The following is a 17281-nucleotide window of genomic DNA, read 5'->3' as shown; positions in this document are numbered from 1 at the left end:
CAACACAAGCAATGTCTCTGCCTGTCCAGTTCCATCAATACCGTAATGTTATTATCACAGCTCATTCGGACAGGAAATCTCTCACTGCTTATTCAAACCAACTTCAAGTATATTGGTAATTTCATTGCTTGTCCAACCGTATGACGGACAGCACAAAGACGATGCATGGCCGTAAAACTATATCAATATCACTTTTTTGTATTAAAAAAATGCTCTTCAGCACTTTATTTGTCAATGGCCGCGCTCTTGCAGCAAATAAAATACAGATAAATCCGCAAATTTCAAAATGCACAGTCAAAATCACAAATGTGCGATCACATAAGATGTATACGATGATGAGAGGCATTGATCATGTGGATAGTCACAGGCTTTTTCCTAGGGCTGAAATTGCTAGCAGGAGAGGGCACAGATTTAAGGTGCGTGGGAGTAGGTACAGAGGAGATAAAAGGGGTAGGCTTTTTACGCACAGAGTGCTGAGTGCGTGGAATGGGCTGCTGGCAAAGGTGGTGGAGGAGGATACGACAGGATCTTTTGAGAGATTCCTCGACAGGTACATGGAGCTGTGAAAAATAGAGGGCTATCGGTAACCCTAAGTAATTTCTAAGGTAAGGGCATTTTCTGCAAATCTTTGTGGGCCGAAAGGTCTGTATTGTGCTGTAGGTTTTCTATGTTTCTATGTTTCTAATCAATAGCGTCATGTACCATGTACAGCAGGAGATGGCTATGTAATGTGGACAGAAATTTCGTACAACTTATAGTTATGAACTCGATATTATCGGTTGTACAGTTCAAAGGAGAGAGTTGTACCAGTGTGACCGAAACATCAGTGGACATAAAGACATTTAACCTTGGCTTTTTTTGTTACTTTAGTACTCCTATCAGGTGTGACCCAGCGGATTAGATTAAACATTCACTCTATTTTTTTCTATCATCAGATTAGGCCGTGCTTATATATTGAGGCATGGCACATTTTTATTTTTGTATTTCTAAATGAAATTCTGTGTTCTTCATGTGCAAGTCCCGTTACACTCTTATATTTAGTCAGTCGCACGAAAAAAGATATCCGGACGTTGTTCAGTGGGTTCCCGGATAAAGAACCGCAATGACGAAAAAAGGAGCAGCTTGTTCAGATAATGGAAACCACCGGGGATCATGAGAATGCCAAGCCTTCATCACCCTTGCACAACCGATATGGTTTGCTCTGATGTCCCACACCAGGCATAAAGTAATTAATATTATTGTTGAAGTACCCTGTATAAGTGTAAATATATGTTATGTCTACTTAGCTTTTAAAAATATGTTGTTTGCTGCGAATAAATGTGTATGATTTTGTTGTTTGAAGCAGCTGGTATAGAACAACAGGAGAGATTTATTGCACATCACTAGTCAGATTAATTACAGTCAAGGCAAGACGTAATTACCTCGTTATGAATCGTACGAAATTTTACAAATGTTCACTTGGACTGGTGCAACTTATTAACTTTTAAACAAAATATAATATGAAAGTTGCCAATTTAATTTCCAAGACATTGATGACAGCTGCTAAAATGGGACATTTTCTGATCAGTGTTGTTTCTAACATAGACGATCAGCCTGAACAATCACATGGACAATCAACTTCAAACAAATTTATTTTTGTCACATGCGGCGGAGCACATTCGCTTCTGACATTGACGGCGGGACATTAGCTTGGCAGGTAAAATGGATGACACTTTCTCTTGTTCTAGTAACTTCGAGTCTTTTGAATGGCGAAGGGCACGGTAACAGATGATGGCAGGTTTCACAATAAGACACGCTCTATGTATGTTATTCTCAGCATTTAAACGATATCTAGAGCAATAATCCAGGGACATTTCATAATAAAAAGTTACACGTCCTCACGACTTTAGCTGAGGTTTGTGGACAAACTGATGAACGTTTTTTTTCTGGATGGGCAGAGCCTGGAAGGTTGATTCTTTGACTGTGTCAAGTGGAGTGCAGGGATTGGTGTTAGGTACGTTGTTATTTATCAAGTACGTTAATGACTTAGATGTTAATGCAGAAAACTGAAGCTTGGTGGCGTTGCTCCAGCCAGGAACTCTATCCAAGCCTGTAGCTTGATGTTCACTGGCTGGAAAATGGGATGAAAAATGGCAGATGGAATTTAATTCAGATAAATGTGAGGTGGTTTGCGTTGTGAGGAAAGATACAATAAGTTAAGAAACGCATATTGAATAGGTGGACTTTCGTGTGCAGTATTTAAACAGGGACCTAGGAATACAGATCGATAATTCCAGGAAAGCAGCGTCACTAGGAGATCGGCTTCTACTGAGCTCTAATCTCGTTGGCCTTCACAATCAGTTAATTGAGTACAGGAGTTGGGACGTTATGTTGAATCTGTGTAACACTTTGGTGAGGTCGTAGCTAAAATATCGTGGGCTGTCCTGGTCTGCTAACTCCAGTTTTAAAATGTCAATAAGATTCAAAGAGACAAATTGAAAGGAAGAGTTTGGGGACTGAGGAAAATACTTAGAGGGGCAAGTTGAACAGGTTAAGAATTTACTCACTTGAGTGCATGATAATGAATGGAGATTTTCCAGAAGTACACAAAACTGTGAGAGTTACAGACAGGGTGAATTCCCGGAGATTTCCCCCATCCTCTGAGTGAATCTACAGCCAGAGTTCATAGGTTTGGGGCGAAAGGTGAAATATGCAAGCGGGGTATTTGGTAACGCTTATTCACTCAGAGGGTCATGCGAGTGTGGAAGGAACTGCCAGTGTAAGTGGCAGATGCCGATTGAATTGTATCATTTCAGTGAAGATTGTGTAGGTACGTGGGTGAGAGACTGACGGAGGGTGAAGATAAATGGGGCGAGGCGGAAGATCACAGAGGAATGATCTGGGTGGGCGGAGGAGCCTATATCTCTGACGTAATAATCTAGTGACTCCATGACTATCTCTGTCCCGTTTCTCAATTCAGCGTTTTCTCACTTTTTCTCTTCGACACCCATCTATGTTCGTGCAGAACAGAAGATGTGCTCAGTTTCACCTTTCCAACACAATTCCTCTGCTCTTGTAGTGCACCGCTCTGTACCTATCGTGGAACTCGTACCGATAAGCGGCTGTCGGCTTTCTCGGGGAAGTCTCACTCTCTATTTATTGTGGAACGGCCATCGATGTGCGGCGCACGGCTCACTGGAGGATCAACTCCTTGTATCCATTGTCGAACGGGTGTCGATGTGCAATGTGCGATATGTGGAACTGGTATCATCACTGGAGGATGACTCACCTCTCTATCCATTGTGGATCAGATATCGATGCGAAGCGCTCGGCTCATTTGAGAATATCTCAGCACTGATAACAAGCTTTACCTCCTCTCACTTTTTCTGTGGTTGACTGCACCAGTCTCACCATTTGACTCACCTTTTCCTTTTAAATTGCTTTTATCCCTAACTCAAATACACAGTGGGCCAAAATTAAAAAATCGGTACAAGTCGAGGGCCGGACTGGTTCAGCGTTTATTGCAAAACTTATTGAAATGAATTTATTACACATATTAACCTGGAACTAAAAAAGCTTAGGTTATTGCCTACAAAAATAACATTGAACATTAAATAAATACAAAAAATCAGTTGCATTTATTTCTTATGGCTTTATCTGCAGCTTTTCCGGAATAATTTCTAATGAAAACATTTTTCCACAGGCCAACACTCTGTGATTCACACTAGTCTAAGCCAGATACTTGGCATCTCATCTTGGATGCAAGTTCATCAATGTTTGGAGTCGGGTTCAGAGCTGAGGAAATCCTCAGAATTGAGTGAAGGTGTTCATCAGAAAGACGACTCCTGTGTGATGTTTTGTTTATCTTCATCAAAGAGAACAGTTGTTCACACAGATATGTGCTGCCAAACACAGAGAGCATTTGAGCAGCTTGGGTACGCAGCTGGGGCATTGTGTCGGGAATGAAACGTAGAAACTGTGAAGCGCCCACCGAGTCATACTTTGCCTTGAGTGTGTCACTACATTGGAGTTCAATCAGCTCCATTTGTATGTTGGTTGGTGCGCTTTCCACGTCAGTCTGTAAATGGATTACTGAGCAGTTCAAACCTGCTTTTTTGGGCTTCAAAGTCGGCAAATCGCCGTGTGAAGTCGGCACCAAGTATGCTAAGTTTTTCAGCAAACTTTGCACGTGGGATCACTGCGGTAGAAACCTGCTCTTTCATTGTTTGGCAACACGGAAAATGGCTCAAGTTTTCTTGCTACATCTGCGTCTCCCACAGGCACAGCTTGGTTTTAAAAGCCCTCACTGCAGCGTACATGTCTGTGATCACACGACCCTGCCCCTGAAGCTGCAGGTTGAGCGCATTGAGATAGCTCGTGATGTCACACAGAAACGCCATTTCACAAAATAACTTTTTATCCCGGAGCTCTGTTGTGTCTTTCCCTTTGCTTTCCATGAAATGACAGATCTCCTCACGCAACTCGAAACATCTTTTCAGCACTTTTCCTTGGCTTAACCATCACACCTCTGTGTGATAGGGCAAATCATTATATTCTGAACCCAACTCCTCCAGAAACGACTTGAACTCACGGTGATTCAAACCTTTTGCTCTTATGAAGTTAACTGCTCGTGTATGGTGCTCATTATATGCTCCATTTTCAAGGCTTTGCCACACAACGATTCCTGGTGTATGATGCAGTGATAAGCTGTCAGCTCACCTGCGCCGTTTTCCTCCCGCATCTTCTCCCGGATCCTGCCCACCAATCCACTCTTTTGACCGCACATCGCGGGCGCTCCATCTGTCGTCAGTCCCACAAGTTTATCCCAAGGCAGCCTCATTATATTTACACATCTGGATACCTCTTCAAAGAGATCTTTTCCAGTAGTTGTGCAATGCATTGATCTTAATCCCAAAAGTTCCTCTGTTACACACAGACTTGAGTCCACTCCACGAGTGAAAATTGACAATTGGGCAGTATCAGAAGTGTCCCTGCTCTCATCCACAGCAAGGGAATATGCGATGAATTCTCTTCCCTTCCCCACCAGCTGTTGTTGTAGATTGGTGGCAAGCTCACGTACACGGTCAGCAACGGTGTTTCTGCTCAGGCTCACATTTGAAAATGCTTGCCTTTTATCGGGGCACACGACGTCGCAAACTTTCATCATGCAGTTTTTAACAAATTCTCCCTCGTTAAAGGGCCGGACTGATTTAGCGATCTCTGCTGCCACAATAAAACTAGCCTTTACAGCAGCCTCACTTTGTGTTTTGGCTTTTGTGAACAGAGCCTGCTGTGACGCCAGACTTCTTTTCAACTCTTCTACCTTCTGGAGCTTCTGTTTCTTGTCCAGATGCTTGTATTTGTCGTGGTGTTTCGTTTCATAGTGTCGTCTTACGTTATATTCTTTAATTACAGCCACACCGTCTCCGCACACAAGACAAACAGGTTTGCCGTTTATATCTGCGAACATATACTCTGCCTCCCACCTGCCTTGAAAACCCCTGCTTTCAAAGTCCACCTTTCGTTCAGTCATTTGTGGGGTGAGGGATAGCTGAAAGTTGACCACACGTGACTAGCGCCATAAGGATGCCGATGAGAGAGTAAGGCAAGCCCGAGCGATGCACTGGCAGTGCATTGTGGGATTTGTAGTATCAGTGGTGCATGCAATATACCGGCGGGCCAGCTCTAATAGAAAAAAAAATATTCAATAATGATATTCAGGAAATAAACCAGGGAAACCGAATAAACACTAAAAACCCTGAAAACCTGGTACCTGAATAAACTCAGCATTAACCATATCATACGCCATAGGCGCTTCGATTACTGGGGCCAGCTTTAATAGTAATTAGATATTATCTCGCGGGCCAAAGATAATTCCACCGTGGGCCGGATTTGGCCCGCAGGCCTTGAGTTTGACATATATGCCCTAACTGGTGAACAGCTGTCCTTTGTTGTGACAGCAGTTCATTTCAACTCTTACTCCGCAATTTTATTGTCAACGGCGCCCTTGATCAATACATCGGATTAATTGATAAATACATACACGCCCGCAGTGGTTTCGTTTATTTCTCTGTGATACATGCGTTGTTTACTAGGCATCATTTATCATCTGTCTCCAGTTGTTCCTCGGATGGAAATGATGTACGATTGCAGTCTTTCAAGTAGGGAATGGAAAGATGTAGATCGAAGAACAGTGATGGATGGACAATATTTCTCGGCAGAGCAGTTTCCTGACTGGCACGGGAACTGAGGTGTCGAGTTTCCCTGCAGCTGTAAGTGGTGAAGGCTCGACAGTTTATGTTCCCGGTGGTTTCCATTATCCGAACATACTGAAAACAAGCTGCATCTGAGTGAGCAGCAATAGTGTTCTGCAATGGGATACCCGAATCGACTTTAAGTCTCCTCACCAGATGTCTCCGTGATGTGGACAGGATTTCCGTTCACATTATCGGACAGATATATACGGACAAGGAAACACGGATATTGCTGTTTTCGTTCCGATATCAGGTGTGACCCGGCGGTGAAAGAGAGATACTTTTTTATCACCACATTGGGCCGTGTTTATACTTCGAAACAAATTTTTACTTCCGTATGTTTAAATCAAATTTGGTGTTACTTATTTGCAAACCTTATTACACCTTATTTCATTCAATTAGTCCGCACGAAAATAAATCCGAACATTGTTCAGTGAGTTCTTCGATAAAGACCCTCAATGACGTAAATAGATGCAGCTTGTTTTCAGTATGTTCGGATAATGGAAACCACCGGGAACATAAACTGTCGAGCCTTCACCACTTACAGCTTTACACAACAAATATGGTTTTCTCTGATGTCTCATACCAGGAATAAAATCTTGAATATAATTGTTAAAATACCCTGTGTACATGTAAACATACAATAGTGTATCCCTCCCGCTCGGCCAACACGTGGGCCTCCAGGAGAAAACCGCCTCTGGCTCCGCCAATCTGAGAAATTACGTCTGTGTGGAAGCTGCGTGATATATTGCCCCAGTTACAAACCCGCACCGCAAAATATCAAACAGTGCAGAACATGCGATTAAACGATTGAGGTTTATAATTCTTAATTTGACTATAGGGAAAGTAAAGAAACAAAAACAAAAGGGTTCAATCTCATGAAACAGTCTATTGCGCAACGTTGGAGCGCAGTATTCGTTCATTTGTTCCCGTGGACCTCCAAACCTATCCGGCCCTCGGAAGCTCGCTCCCCAGTCCACTCCGTCCGGTGGACTTCCGACATCGCATCATCTCTCGCCATCAGTCCCCAACGAAAGACGGTGAAAATCTCTCTTCAATATACAACAAAAAGGAACATGTCTGTCATTGGATAGTCCCTGCATTCCAAAGCCCCGTAATCTCTAGTTCTAACCCCAACAGGGCTGCTACAAGGAAGCCGTTACTTTAGAAGTTGCACAACATTTTACACGCTCCCCCCAAGCATAAATAGTCATGTCCTCATGACGTTAAGATAATTCGCCAACCCTTCCTGCAAAAGCCAAAGCCCAATCCAGGTGTGCAAAGCAGTGACATAGCTCTCCAATATAGTAGGGGTCACCCTCTGTAGACAGAGCTCCCCAATATAGTAGGGGTCACCCTCTGTAGACAGAGCTCCCGAATATAGTAGGGGTCACCCTCTGTAGACGGAGCTGCCCAATATAGTAGGGGTCACCCTCTGTGGACAGAGCTCCCGAATATAGTAGAGGTCACCCTCTGTAGACGGAGCTCCCCAATATAGTAGTGGGTCACCCTCTGTAGACAGAGCTCCCGAATATAGTAGGGGTCACCCTCTGTAGACGGAGCTCCCCAATATAGTAGGGGTCACCCTCTGTGGACAGAGCTCCCGAATATAGTAGAGGTCACCCTCTGTAGACGGAGCTCCCCAATATAGTAGTGGGTCACCCTCTGTAGACGGAGCTCACCAATATAGAAGGGGTCACCCTCTGTGGACGGAGCTCCCCAGTATAGTAGGGGTCACCCTCTGTAGACAGTGCTTCCGAATATAGTAGCGGTCACCCTGTGTGGACAGAGTTCCCCAATATAGTAGGGGTCACTCTCTGTAGACAAAGCTCCCCTATATAGTAGGGGTCACCCTCTGTGGACAGAGCTCTCCAATATAGTAGGGGTCACCCTCTGTGGACAGAGCTCCCGAATATAGTAGGGATCACCCTCTGTAGACAGTTCTCCCCAATATAGTAGGGGTCACCCTCTGTGGACAGAGCTCCCCTATATAGTAGGGGTCACCCTCTGTAGACAGAGCTCCCGAATATAGTAGGGGTCACCCTCTGTAGACGGAGCTCCCCAATATAGTAGGGGTCACACTCTGTAGACTGAGCTCCCGAATACAGTAGGGGTCACCCTCTGTGGACAGAGCTCCCGAATATAGTAAGGGTCACCCTCTGTAGACAGAGCTCCCGAATATAGTAGGGGTCACCCTCTGTGGACAGAGCTCCCGAATATAGGTGGGGTCACCCTCTGTGGACAGAGCTCCCGAATATAGCAGGGGTCACCCTCTGTGGACAGAGCTCCCGAATATAGTAGGGGTCACCCTCTGTAGACAGAGCTCTCCTATATATTAGGGGTCACCCTCTGTGGACAGAGCTCCCCTATATAGTAGGGGTCACCCTCTGTGGACAGAGCTCCCCTATATAGTAGGGGTCACCCTCTGTAGACACAGCTCCCGAATATAGTAGGGGTCACCCTCTGTAGACGGAGCTCCCCAATATAGTAGGGGTCACCCTCTGTAGACTGAGCTCCCGAATACAGTAGGGGTCACCCTCTGTGGACAGAGCTCCCGAATATAGTAAGGGTCACCCTCTGTAGACAGAGCTCCCGAATATAGTAGGGGTCACCCTCTGTGGATAGAGCTCCCGAATATAGGTGGGGTCACCCTCTGTGGACAGAGCTCCCGAATATAGCAGGGGTCACCCTCTGTGGACAGAGCTCCCGAATATAGTAGGGGTCACCCTCTGTGGACAGAGCTCCCCTATATGGTAGGGGTCTCCCTCTGTGGACAGAGCTCCCGAATATAGTAGGGGTCACCCTCTGTGGACATATGGGCACAGTGGATTTTCGGCACTCAGTTTCAGTGCGGAAATAATGTGTTTTATTTAATGGTGTTTAATTCGGTTTTCATGGCAAGTAATGGACCACACTGTAAACTTGCTGATAGATCAGACATTTTAATTTATACGTCTATTCAAACCTACTACTGAGGATGAAACGGTTGTAGAATGGTGGCAGATCTGGCTAAGGTCTTTAAAGTTAAATAGACTGCACCGAACGCCATTGGTCAAGTCGATCACGAGTAGATGTCCTGGGCTCCATACTAAACTGCCCATGTGTGTGTGTGTGTGTGCAGGAGAAAAACGTTCACAAACGGCCCACAAACCGCAAATAATGTCGTGTGGGTGTGTACATTTTTGTTGTCAAAGGTTCGTGGAATATTGCTCTCGATGTCTTTAGTAGGGTTCTCAGTAATATTAACTGCAATGTTAACTGTTAACCGCTGATAATAAACGGCCCCTCTGAAGTGTAATAATGAAATGGTCTCTTTCCAATGTTAACTATGAGGTGATGTTCTGTCTAGATGAAATTTTTGGTTTATATTTATAGTTATAGATAACGGAGGAACTAACCAATGGAAGCGATGTTATTCTACCTGTATGTCTGGGAACCCGAGTGAGTGCCCGGGCTTTTCAAGAGGAGAACCGAAGAGGAAGGACGTGCTGGACGCGTTCTGGTCGACAACCGAGGTTAGCCCAGGCGGCGGGTGGAGGAGGTCGGAGGAGATCGAATGGTGGAAAGAAGAACCCGTTAATTGAGCTCTAACCGTTGTGCACTAAGTAGTGGAACTCTGATAAGTTTTGCGCCTTTTACTTTCCATTTATATTGTATATCTATTAATTACATAGTTCCAGTAAGGTCTGTAAAGTGTAATCTGTGAATCGTACGTCTGATATTTGATGTGTGAGTTTGTACCAGGCTGCATTTCACAGCAACTACACAAACGTGAGACACGGTTTAGCGAGCGGACGGGGTTTCCCCCGAGACAAACACGAGCCGATAGCCCTGAATGTTACACTTGCATATGTTTAGAAGAACATACGTATTGTGATACATGTGATCAGAGGTCACTGCGACTTTCAGCATTCAAACCACTCGAATTGACTGGACCGAAGGAATGAAAATACTGAAACTGTCTTCCACTTCAATAAAGACGTGTACTCCATTTCACCTCCTTAGCTAAGCTCCTGTCCTTAATATCGGAGGTGAATGGACTCCGCTGAATGTGACAAAACAAATCTGTTTGAAGTAGATTTTCCAGGTTGATTGTCCAGTATGATTACCTATGTTAGAAACAACACTGATCAGAAAATGTTCCATTTCAGCAGCTGAAGTCAGGTGCTTTGGTAATTACATTGGTAACGTTCATATTACCTTTTTGCTTAAAAGTTAATAACCTGCAACATCCTTGGGGAGACGAATTTATGGCACGGTTTCGGAGTGAGAAAAACACTTTAATCTGCAGCTGGTTGCCCCTTGTGTGACTGATTTCGCAACCACATTAATGGCCTCAGAGGGGTTACTCTGAATTGCATATAACTCTGTAAAACCGATCACCGGTCCATATGAGCCGTTGGATCGTTCCGTACACCTGAACGCTGCTTCTGACGGAATATGGGATATCCAGCGATTTACTGCATCGCGAGAATTTTCTATCCTGCAGTTGTAGCGATCGGTATCCCTGGTAAGGTACTGGAGCTGGCTACTCTGTGTATGGTGCCGTTGTCTTGCTTTCGTTCCGCTGCACTGTTCGGAATTTTACTCAGCACAGATGCTACCCTCAGTTTTCATTTCACATTTTTTTTTTTACCATATGATGTTTTTTTTTTCTCTTTTGTTAAATACGTTGTTGTGGATATCACCATAGTTTCATAGATTACCCTGCTCCGCTTTCTGAAGCGACAGCGGTCGCATCTCCAGATCGGCAGCTTTTTCAAATGACCATCCAATCAAATATCGACACGCATGTCAGTTCTTCCGTAATCACTAATTAATTAATTGTGCTTTAAACCTCATTAATTTCACTGCAGATAATTCCTTCAACTCTTTCACCTCTAATAATGGAAATGGTGTTGTTTCCGGAGCGATCGACTGCTCACCCGTACGTGCATCGTGGGAATCAGATGCCTCCCTCTAAACTGTCTGAAGGTTACCACTCCGGTCCATTATTGTCCTCCAGCCGGAGTGCACCGACGGAGCCGGCACTGATTGAATTTATGCGTTTTACTTCCAGAACAACTATACCCTGCAGAGAATTGGAAGAATGGTGAGCATTCAGAGAGTTCCAGCCAACGATAATTCTATGATGCTATTTTCTTTTCTTCACTTTTCTTGTAGTTAATTTAATGGCGATTGTGATCCTATCTCGGGGAAAATGCGGACTCTCCAAATGCATCACCCGTTACCTGGTTGGAATGGCGACAGCGGATCTGATGGTGGTTATAGTTTTCGCTTTAGTGGATCAGACCAACAATATCTACATTTATTCAAGATCCCTGCTCATCACTCCTGTATGCGCTCTGACACTTGTATTATTTGTTGTGACGAGGGACTGCTCTGTTTGGTTTACGGTCAGTTTTACCTTCGATCGTTTCATCGCAATATGTTGTCGAAAGCTCGGAGAACGATACTGCACTGAGAGAACAGCAACCGTGGTTATGGTGACAGTGGTTATAGTGAGCTGCGGGAGAAGTGTTCCGTTTTACTTCGCCGTTGAACCTTACGTCACTATTAACGACATGCCGTGGCGTTGCGCCTTCACACATGAATACGCTACCTCACACTTGTGGAAAGGAATCGAATTGCTGGATAGCATTTTAACACCGTTGCTACCAATCGGCTTAGTTCTAGTGTTCAATGGGTTAACAGTAAGACATATTTTTGCGGCAAATAAAGTCCGCAGAGGACTTCGGAACAGCAGTGATAATCAGACGGATACTGAGATGTTAAACCGCAGAAAGTCGATGATTTTGTTGTTTGCGATATCAGCAAATTTCATATTATTTTGGATACCCTATGTAGCTCATTCCCTGAAATGGCAACTGGAAAACTATTTTTATCATGACAGATATTTGAGTTCCCCGGTATATATTCTACAACAACTTGGGTACATGTTGCAAATTCTGAGTATGTGCACTAATACGTGTATCTATACTCTGACACAGAGGAAATTCAGACAGGAACTAAAGAGTGGATTGAAGTATATGTTTATGTTAAATGGCCAACTATGTAGATAACGCCCACGTTCAATGGCAGTTCAGCGAAGTTTTCAAATAAAGCATTATTAAAAATGAGTAGGCTTGTCATAAATTCACACTATATTTTGTCTGTTCATCCTGAAATTGTAGAACCCACGGAAATTTGCCTACTTCATACATTTAAGGTAGGGGACTGCGCAAGTATTCAATAGGATGACATGATTGTTACCTTGGTTGAATGACTCCAATCTACCGCAGAGATTTGACAAACACAAGGGCGGGAATGGTTTCTTGGTCTTTCCCGGGTTCAGTTATGTCAACATGAACAGACTCGGGAAAAGAGCGCCATTGAAGCACAGGGAGGGTATGACAGTAACACAGCAGAAGAAAGCGAAGAAAAAACCGTGGAATGATTGTCTATTGATAGACTGAGAGAAGTGCTCAGAGGCAGGAAAGGAGATATCACTCTTTTGGGAATATTCTGTACAGACCAGCACCTCCCCCCTCCCACCACTACCCCCAACACTGAAAAGAAAACCAGAAGAAAGTGAGGAACTGATAGGGAATTGATCCCGGACATGTGTCATATTGATACGGTTGTTGTTACAGCGAACTTGAACTTCACGAATATTCATTGGCAGGTTAAAACGATTAGGTATGACATAATTTCTCAGTTGTGTCCTGGGAGAAGTCTTGGCATAATAGATGAGCAGGAGGATGAGCGAAATATCGATTCTGGACCTTGTACTAGAAAATTAAATAGATCAGGTTACAGATCTTTCCGCGGGTCAGCATTTCCGAACGATAGAGTGCAGTTTCTCTGTATTTACTATAACCTTACAATGGGATAGGAGCAGACAGTATGAAATGTATTTAATTGGTGCAATTAGGTAGGGACTTGGAGCCGAATTTGGGAAATGGTGTCGTCCTTGAAATGTGCAACAGAAATAGTTGGGTATAAATGGAGAATTTGATAGAGGTTCTGCATAGGCTTGTCCCATTGAGGAAGTGAACCAATGGTTGGGTAAAGTAACCCTGGTTGACAAGAGATATGGGACACCTCGTGAAAAGTAAGAAAGAAAAAATACTTAAGGTTTTGGAAGATAATATCTGGCAGGGATATGGAAAGTCACAATGTAGCCACAAGGGAATTTAAGAATGGACAGAAGAATTTGTAGGGGACATTAGAAGTCCTTCAGGAGTCACATTACAGTATGTGAAAAATAGAGGATGACTAGGGAGAGGGTGATACAGGTCAGCGATAAAAGAGGAAACACGTGTCTAGAGTACACGGGGGGAGTCAAGGTCCTTACTGATACTTTGACTCGCAATTCACCAGTGAGTGCGCCCTTCATGAATGTGGATACAGTGTAAAAAGTAGATATGCTGAGTCATGCGTACGATAACAAATATGCACTGGAAAATGACAAAAACATAAAACAAAACATTTCCCGCGATTAGACGGAGAAGCTTCCTGGTGTTTAGAGAAAACGAGCGATGATATTACTCCGCCTTTGTACGTGACATTTGCGTCCTCACTGGCCACAGGAGCAGTCTGGGCTGGTTGAAGTATGGCAAATGTTATTTCTTTGTTCAATAGATGTAATAGGGACGGTCCTGAGAATTACAGGCCAGTGAGTCTTTCGTCAGTAGTGGACAAGCAATTGGAAGTGATTCTGAGGGATGGCATTTTTGAGTATCTGGGAAAATGTATCCTGGTTGGGGTTAGTCAGCTTATATTTTTGATGGACGGATCGAATTCTTCGAAAAAGTGAAAAAGAAATAGGCTGGTGAAGTCAGAACAGCCGACGCGAGGTATATTAATTTTGGAAATTGTTTGACCTAGTACCCCATTTAGATTATCAGGCGGTATGGGTTCAAGTGAAACCTGACGAAATGGAATCAGATTTTGCTTATCTACAGAAGGTAGATGAGCTAGTGGATGGAGTGCATTCTTCTGGAGGACAGTGGCCATTGGTATTCCGCGAGTAAGGTATAAACATTAGGACAGTTTATAACGATATGTCAACTCTGTTGTTACGGTGTTTTGGGAGACAGACTTCAATTTGCTCATCCTGCAGCATTTCGATAATTTACTGAGTTCGGCCTGATGATGTTTGCGAAATGCTGAAATCGGACCGGAACTACAGTCTATCTAAATTGAACTCCCATATTACAGGGCTTATACCACGATCACTCCAAAGCAACCCTTCCCAATGGAACACTGCAGTTCAACATCGGCATTTCAAAGGCTTGAGCTGCATTTTTTGGTGCTCCAGAAATGAAACAGCCTCCCAAAATGCGAACTTAAATTCCTCGTTCAAAAATACACGAATTTTCCCTAATCCAAATTTACCTTTGAACCGTGGGTTTACCGTACCCGGAAAAGATACTCATATCTTTAACCTTTAACCATGATTCCACCTGGCCGGTGTGGAATGAGACGCAGCCTCTTAAATTCACATCAGTTCCTGAAAATTTATTTCACACAAGTAACTCACAAACAGAAGATGAAGTCAAACAGAATGTCAATAAAACCCTAACAAATACAGGTTGCCTTCCGTTCATTCACGCACGAATTATCTCTCTCTTTCAAGTGAACTCACAAATGTCCAGTCCTCGTTCAATCATATTACATTCTCAATGAATTCACACTCTACGCTATTGCAGAATGTGACATAGTTTAAGTGTTGAACAGTTAACAAATAATCTACAATTTAATTAAGAAAGTTTTTCGATTCTAAAGCAAAGCGTCGCTGGAACATCTGTATCGTCCGCAAGTTAATATTCAACCTATCTAACAATGATGTCACCACGGCACCTGATCTCCAACAGCTTCCACGATTTCTCGCCATCAGTTTCTGACCAAGGATAGCATTGAGATTAAATAAACCTTTTGTTGTATAGTATCAGGCTTAATAATCTCCTTACCACCGTTGAATTAATAGATTTGGACATTATACTGGGAACTTTGCTGCACACGCATTACTGTTAGTCTGGTTCCACTCCAGAATAATTGCTTTTATCACTTTACTGATGGACTGTAGGTATATTCCTTTTCTGTGTTACCTCCCTTGTAATGTCACACATGTACTTCCTTATTCACATGCTTTAAGCATTCATTTTATGAAGTTTCCATTCTTCACTCTGTCTAAGGACAGAGGGATCAAACAATATCTAAGACGTTTTAGATTCGTCAGTGCTGCTAAACACTAAAATTGTTCACCAAATACTTCTGAATTTTAGTTCTAAATTGTCCCTAGATAATGTTGATTAACTATCAATTTTGGAGCATCATTCATGGATCTGACGTAAATGCGGTTTTGTGCTGGCCCCTCAGCTGTTTTCATTTAGTTAACACATCTAGCGGAATCCTATATTAATACCCAGAAATAACTGTAAAGGGGGTTTCTTCTTTTTCTTTGTTACTGTGTATGTAAACAAAATGGCTTCTTTGTTTTGTTAAAAGTAGGAATGCTTCTTTGTTGCGAGAGAGTGTTGGAAGCTTGTTTGGGTTAAAATTTACTGATAACGAGAATTGTATTCCTTTGTAAACCAATCGGGATTAATGTTGTTCTTTCTTCTGAGTCTGTAAGCTATTGTTGACGGGCTTTTGGGGAGTTCGGCGGGAGGGGGTGAGAGAGAGAGGACGTGATGCTGTAAACTGGGCGAGGAACGGACCCCAAGCGGGGTCCAAGGTCAGGAGGTACCCTGAGGAGAGGAGACGAAAATAGATGTGCTGGGTTGACCAATTCGGGTGGTCCTGAGCTGCAAGTCGAGGAGTTCGGAGGGGATCGAATGGTGGCCGGAAGACTTCAGTAACTGAGTTCCAACGGTTGTGCACGAAGTGGTTTGGACTTTGATAAGTTTGGCGCCTTTTCTTTATTTTTTTTCCTTCATATATACTGTATCGTTATTAATCACTTAGTTATAGTAACTTTTATAAATTGTACTCATTTAATCGCATATGGTGTACTGTCTGTTTTTGGGCGAGGCGGGGACATCACACAACATCCACACCAGCTGATTACCCAGTTTGGCGGGGCCGAAGGCTGTTCCCCCTAGACGAGAACGAGCTGAGCGAGCCTGAGGCGACCCAGGGGGTTGCATTGTGCGGTGCTCGTCCGGGATTGATTTCTGTGGAAGCTGTGTGATCGCCCTCTGTTAAAGACTGTCTGCGGCGAAGAGCTGTCTGTGCCTTTCTGGTTGTGCGATTGCTGGTTATCACTGCGTGTGTGTTGGGTGGGGTGTCTGCTGTTGGTAGCCCGGAGGTCGTTGTTCGAGTTCCGACTAACGTTGACGAAATGGTGGTGGAACCATGGGTTGTCTGTACTGTTTGGAGAGTGAGGAGTGACAGGTTGGGATGTTTCAGCTATGGTGGGCTCCGCCCGGTTGTTGGAATAATGTCCAGCCCTAAAGGGGCGGAGTCGTGGGCGGAGCGGACCTCCCAGTTGTTGGGTGAATGGCAGTGCTTGGCTGAGGGAAAGCGACAGGGACTGGTTGGAAGTTTGAGTAGGCGGGCTGGTGACGTTGTTAGAAATGTCGGACGCAATTACCTCGAAGTGACAGTTGTCAGTTATGTGAAAGTGTGGGAAAATGCGTGTGGTTCGACTGGAAATCAAATGCCGCAGCTGGGGGGCTTACCATATCTGTGGCAGGAGATTGGTGGCAAGTTTTCAGGGTATCCTTTTTAGCTAGGGGGGCAGATAAATTGCTTGCAGTGCCAGAGGGATCTGTCAAGGGAACCAGCTCCTCCCTCAGTTGTTCAGTTGATCCGAGAGGTGTCGGGATAATTAAAGGAGGCCCAGTGGCGGAATGGCTTTGGGTCTCTGGGGGAGCACGTTCCCAGCAATGTACCGAGGAACTCCCAAAAGGAACAAACCCTATTCCTGAAGGCTCAGAGGGACCACGCACTCGGCTGTCGTTACGGATGGATGGAAGCCAGGTTAAAGCCATCCTCGACACCGGGGCGCCGGTTAAGTTGCTGTACAGTTTGTTTTGTAACCGTTAGTGGAAGCATTTACC

The 17281-nt window shown here is 44.0% G+C and overlaps 1 pseudogene; it reads right to left on the bottom strand.

Annotated features, from left to right (window-relative positions):
* Positions 1-3703: 3703 nt before the first annotated feature.
* LOC140724474 (general transcription factor II-I repeat domain-containing protein 2-like) lies at positions 3704-5512 on the bottom strand (annotated as a pseudogene).
* Between the last annotated feature and the right edge of the window lie 11769 nt (positions 5513-17281).

The sequence above is a fragment of the Hemitrygon akajei genome, unplaced genomic scaffold (genome assembly GCF_048418815.1).
Source record: "Hemitrygon akajei unplaced genomic scaffold, sHemAka1.3 Scf000232, whole genome shotgun sequence".
Lineage (NCBI taxonomy): Eukaryota > Metazoa > Chordata > Chondrichthyes > Myliobatiformes > Dasyatidae > Hemitrygon > Hemitrygon akajei.
This window is presented reverse-complemented; position numbering and strand designations above follow the sequence as displayed.